This window comes from Pristis pectinata, chromosome 18 (assembly GCF_009764475.1).
Source record: "Pristis pectinata isolate sPriPec2 chromosome 18, sPriPec2.1.pri, whole genome shotgun sequence".
In the NCBI taxonomy this organism is placed as follows: Eukaryota; Metazoa; Chordata; class Chondrichthyes; order Rhinopristiformes; family Pristidae; genus Pristis; species Pristis pectinata.
In genome coordinates, this window is record NC_067422.1 from 1,247,267 (window position 1) to 1,253,336 (window position 6,070).

A 6,070-nucleotide genomic window follows, 5' to 3' on the forward strand; every position below is an offset into this window, starting at 1 on the left:
AAGATGGGATGGCTTTGAACAGAGCTGGTCAGGACCCCAGCACAGACCCAGTCTGGGGGTGTGGGCATGGGACCTGATGTATCTGTCCCATGCCCACACCCCCAGACTGGGATGTCTCCTGGGAGCCATGGACCTTCTACTGAAACACCGGGCAGTGTGTCCTCCTTCAGGTCCTTCTCTTCTTGATTCTTAGACCAACAACCTACAGTCTCTCTGTCCCTGCTGGATCTTCCCTCAGTCCTTTTCTCCTTTCCTCTTTGTCCATCTCTCCGAGTCCCTCTTTCCCTCTATCTTTTTTGACCTGTGTCTGTGTCAGTCCTTGTGTATTGTAACTGTTTCTGTGTGTACCTCTCTCTACCTGTGTCTTCTGTGTATGAAATCTGTCCTTGTATCTCTGTGTCTCTCTCTCTGTCAGTGTGTGTTTTCTCTCTACCTCTGTCACTGTCCCTTTGTGCGAGTGTGTGTGTGCGCGAGTGTGTGTGTGTGTGTCTGTCTTCCACCTCCCTTTGCCTCACATATCACCAACAATGTGGTAATTGGAAGCCACTTCACTTGGCTGTTTGGTGAAGTGAATTATTCCTCAGCAAACTCTGAAGCATCATAGAACCATACAGCACAATACAGGCCCTTCGGCCCACCATGTTGTGCCGACCTTCAAACCACTCCTAAGACTATCTAACCCCTTCCTCCCACATATCCCTCTGTCTTAAATTCCTCCATATGCTTATCTAACAATCTCTTGAACTTCACCAACGTATCAGCCTCCACCACCACCCCAGGCAGCACATTCCATGTACCAACCACTCTCTGGGTGAAAAACCTCCCTCTGACATCTCTCTTGAACTTCCCACCCATTACCTTAAAGCCATGCCCTCTTGTATTGAGCATTGGTGCCCTGGGAAAGAGGCGCTGGCTGTCCACTCTATCTATTCCTCTTAATATTTTGTATACCTCTGTCATGTCTCCCCTCATCCTCCTCCTCTCCAAAGAGTAAAGCCCTAGCTCACTTAGTCTCTCCTCATAATGCATACTCTCTAAACCAAGCAGCATCCTGGTAAATCTCCTCTGCACCCTCTCCAACGCCTCCACATCCTCCCTATAATGAGGCGACCAGAACTGGACACAGTACTAAGTGTGGTCTAACCAGAGTTTTGTAAAGCTGCATCATTACTTCGCGGCTCTTAAACTCGATCCCACAACTTATGAAAGCTAACATCCCATAAGCTTTCTTAACTACCCTATCCACCTGTGTGGCAACTTTCAGTGATCTGTGGATATGAACCCCCAGACCCTTCTGCTCCTCCACACTGCCCAGAATCCTGCCATTTACCTTGTACTCCACCTTGGAGTTAGTCCTTCCAAAGTGTACCACCTCACACTTCTCTGGATTGAACTCCATCTGCCACTTGTCAGCCCAGCTCTGCATCCCATCAATATCCCTCTGTAAGCTTTGACAGCCCTCCAGACTATCCACAACACCACCGATCTTTGTGTCATCTGCAAACCTGCTAACCCACCCTTCCACCCCCTCATCTAAGTCATTAATAAATATCACAAAAAGTAGAGGTCCCAGAACCGATCCCTGTGGGACACCACTAGTCACAGCCCTCCAATCCGAATGCACTCCATCCACCACAATCCTCTGCTTTCTACAGGCAAGCCAATTTTGAATCCACACAGCCAAGCTTCCCTGGATCCCTTGGCGTCTGACCTTCTGAAGAAGCCTACCATGCGGAACCTTGTCAAACACCTTACTAAAATCCATGTAGACCACATCTACTGCACTACCCTCATCAATCTTCCTGGTCACCACCTCAAAGAACCCTATCAGGCTTGTGAGGCAAGATCTTCCCTTCTGAAATCCATGCTGGCTGTCCCTAATCAGTCCATGATTCTCTAAATGATCATTGATCCTATCTCTTAGAATCCTTTCTAGCAGCTTACCCACCACAGACGTAAGGCTCACTGGTCTGTAATTCCCTGGACTATCCCTACTACCTTTTCTGAATAAGGGGACAACATTTGCCACCCTCCAGTACCATTCCTGTGGACAACGAGGACTCAAAGATCCTAACCAACGGTTCAGCAATCTCCTCCCTCACCTCACGAAGCAGCCTGGGGAATATTCCGTCAGGTCCCGGAGACTTATCTGTCCTAATATTTTCTAACAGCTCCAACACATCCTCTCTCTTGATATCTACATACTCTAGAACATTACCCTTACCAACATTGTCCTCAGCGTCATCAAGACCCCTCTCCTTGGTGAATACTGAAGAGAGGTATTCATTGAGAACTTCACCCACTTCCACAGCTTCCAGGCACATCTTCCCACCTTTGTCTTTAATCGGACCTACCTTTACCCTAGCCATCCTTCTGCCCTTCACGTACAAGAAAAAAGCCTTGGGATTCTCCTTAACCCTACTCGCTAAAGCTTTTTCATGTCCTCTTCTCACTCTCCTCGGCCCCTTCTTAAGTTCCCTCCTCGCTACTCTATATTCCTCAAGAGCCCTGTCTGATCCTTGCTGCTTACACCTTATGTATGCTGCCTTCTTCCTAACTAGTTGTTCCACCTCCCTCGTCACCCACAATTCCTTCACCCTACTGTTCCTTCTCTGTCTCACAGGGACAAATTTATCCCTAACATCCTGCAAGAGATCCCTGAACATCGACCACATCACTATAGTACATTTCCCTTCAAAAATGTCATCCCAATTCACACACTCAAGTTCTCACCTTATGGCCTCATAATTTGCCTTTCTTCAATTAAATATCTTCCTGTCCTCTTTGCTCTTATCCTTGTCCATGACAAGGCTGAAGGTTATGGAGCAGTGGTCACTGTCCCCCACATGCTCACCCACCGAGAGATCTGTCACCTGACCCGGTTCATTACCTAAAACCAGATCTAATATGGCATTCCCTCTAGTCGGCCTGTCGACATACTGTGACAGGAATCTGTCCTGGACACACTTAACAAACTCTGCCCCATCTAAACCTTTGGTACTAAGCAGGTGCCAATCAATATTTGGGAAGTTGAAATCTCCCACGATAATAACCCTGTTATTTTCGCATCTTTCCAAAATCTGCCTGCCAGTCTGCTCCTCGGTATCCCTACTGCTACCGGGGGGCCTATAGAATACTCCCAGTAGAGTAACTGCTCCCTTCTTGTTCCTAACTTCCACCCATATTGACTCTAGAGAGGATCCTTCTACATTATCCACCCTTTCTGCAGCTGTAACAGTGTCCCTGACCAGTATCGCCACCCCTCCTCCTCTTCTCCCCCCTTCTCTATCCCTTTCAATACCCTGAAAACCAGGAATATTCAATATCCATTCCTGCCCTGATGTCAGCCATGTCTCTGTGATAGTCACAATATCATAGTCCCATGTACTTATCCAAGCTCTCAGTTCATCTCCCTTATTCCTGATGCTTCTTGCATTTAAGTAAATGCACTTTAGCCCATCCACCTTTCTACTTATATAGCCTGTACTCTGCTTCTCCTTCCTCAAAGCCTCTCTACTGTTAGATCTGACTTTTCCCCATCCCCTTCTTCCTCTAACCTACCCCTCTGGTTCCCATCCCCTTCACAAACTAGTTTAAACCCTCCCGAACCACCCTAGCAAACCTGGCTGCAAGGATATTGGCCCCCCTTTGTGTGCTTATTCTCAGTGATCTCAGCCTAAAGTTGTCACATGTTGTTTGTCAAGTATATTAATGATTTGGGTGTGAGGACGGAGGTGGCATGATTAGTAAGTTTGTGGATGACACCAAGATTGGGGGTGTGGTGGACAGTGAATGTTGTCCAAGGTTACAACAGGATCTAGGTCAACTGGGAAAGTGGGCAAAGGAATTTAGTTTTGCATTGTGTTCAGCACAGACATTGTGGGCTGAAGGGCCTGTTCCTGTGCTGTGCTGTTCTATGTTGAATGACTGATGGAATTTTACTCAGACAAGTGTCAAGTGATGCGTTTTGGGAAGTTAAACCAGGGCAGGACTTGCACAGTAAATGGCAGGGTCCTGGTGAATGTTGTGGAACAGAGAGACCGAGGGGTACAGGTACATGGTTCCCTGAAAGTGGTGACCACAGATAGACAAGGTGGTGAAGAAGGCATTTGGCACATTTGCCTTCATCGGAGGGGGCAATGAATACAACAGTTTGGGCATCATTACAACTATACAAGACATTAGTGAGGCTGCATCAGGAATGTAGTGTGCAGTTCTTTTTGCCTTTCTGTAGGAAGGTGTGATTAAGCTAGGGTGCAGAAAAGTTTCACAAGGATGTTGCCGGAACTGGAGGGCTTGAGTTACAAGGAGAAACTGGACAGGCTGGGACCTTTTATAGAGGTTTATAAAATCAGGAGGGGCATAAGGTGGATGGTCTCGGTCTTTTTCCCAGGGTAGGGGAGTCTAAAAGTGGAGGGCAGAGGGTTAAGGTGAGAGGGAAAGATTTAAAGTGGACCTGAGGGGCAAGTTTTTCACTCAGAGGGTGGTGGGTGTGTGGAACAGGCTGCCAGGGGAACTGGTAGTGGTGATACAATTACAACATTTAAAAGACATTTGGATAGGTACACAATTAGGAAAGGTTTAGAGGGATATAGGACAAACATGGGCAAATGGGACTAGCTCAGGAAGGCACCTTGGTCAGCATGGATGAGATGGGCTGAAGGGTCTGTTTCCGTGCCTATGAAAGGTGTTTGGAGACTGCCTGCCTTGTTAAATCCTTTGTGGATGGTGAATTTTCTGAAAGTTGCAGGAAATTTGGAGATTCACACAGCCCTGAAAAGGTAAAGGTTAATACTGAGTAGGCCCAAAAGGATTGCTGTTGCTGGCTTAGAGGTTTCCATTGTGAAAAATGCAAATGTCTTTTGTACGCAGTCACTGGAACAGGATTTGGTCTGAAGACTGGATCTCCAGCCTTTGTAGTTAGTGAGCTTTTAAACTGAGAGGAACATGCGCCCTGGGAGAAAATCAGACTAGAACAGAGTCTAAAAATCAGAGAGAGCTTCCCATCTCTGAGGCAGGCCCACGTCACGAGTGCCCAGGAGAAGGGAGAGATCGATACTTTAACCTGTTCTGTTTAAATGAGAGGCTCCCCACGCCACAAGCAGTTAGTCAACCTAATGTGACACGGGCAGTGTACAGATCAGGCCAGTCCAACCCCATTCAGTAGGTTAGGTGAGACACTGCACACACCCAGCACACAAGCCGGGCTCCCAGGCAGCATTCCTGCAGCAGCTGGATTGACCAGTAAGAAATGATAATGTAGAACAGTTAGAGAAGCAAACTGCTGGAGGGTCATTTACTTAAACTTGTACAAAGATTTTCTTGTGAACTGGTTTCCATCTTGGAAGCACCGTGTGGTCAATGAAATCCATGGGTCCAGCGCAGAGGCATGAAATCAGGGTTTGAAGGGTTCATTTAATTGTATCCCTTGGACATGAAAAGCTAAGGCATCATGTCACGGAGCTGTAGACAAGTTTCAACAGGCTAAGTAGAGGGAACCCGAAGACAGGTATTTGCACAACATTTAAGTATCTAGCTGAGCACTTGAATCATTAATGCATTGAAGGCTACAGGCTGTGCTGGTAAATGGGATTAGTATAGATGGAGAGTTGATGGTCGGCGTGGAGATGGTGGGCTGAAGGGCCTGTTTGTGTGCTGAACATCTCTGGCTCTTAACCTTCAAGCCAAGCTGATCAGCACAGATTAGGCACAGGGTGAAGCTCCCTCCACACCGTCCCGTCACACACTCCCGGGGTCAGACACAGGGTGAAGCTCCCTCTACACCGTCCCATCACACATTCCTGGGGTCACAGTGAAGCTCCCTCCACACTGTCCCCTCACACACTCCCGGGATCAGACACAGAGTGAAACTCCCTCCACACCGTCCCGTCACACACTCCCGGGGTCAGACACAGGGTGAAACTCCCTCCACACCGTCCTGTCACACACTCCCGGGGTCAGACACAGGGTGAAGGTCCCTCCACACCGTCCCGTCACACACTCCCGGGGTCAGACACAGGGTTGAAGGTCCCTCCACACCGTCCCGTCACACACTCCCGGGGTCAGACAC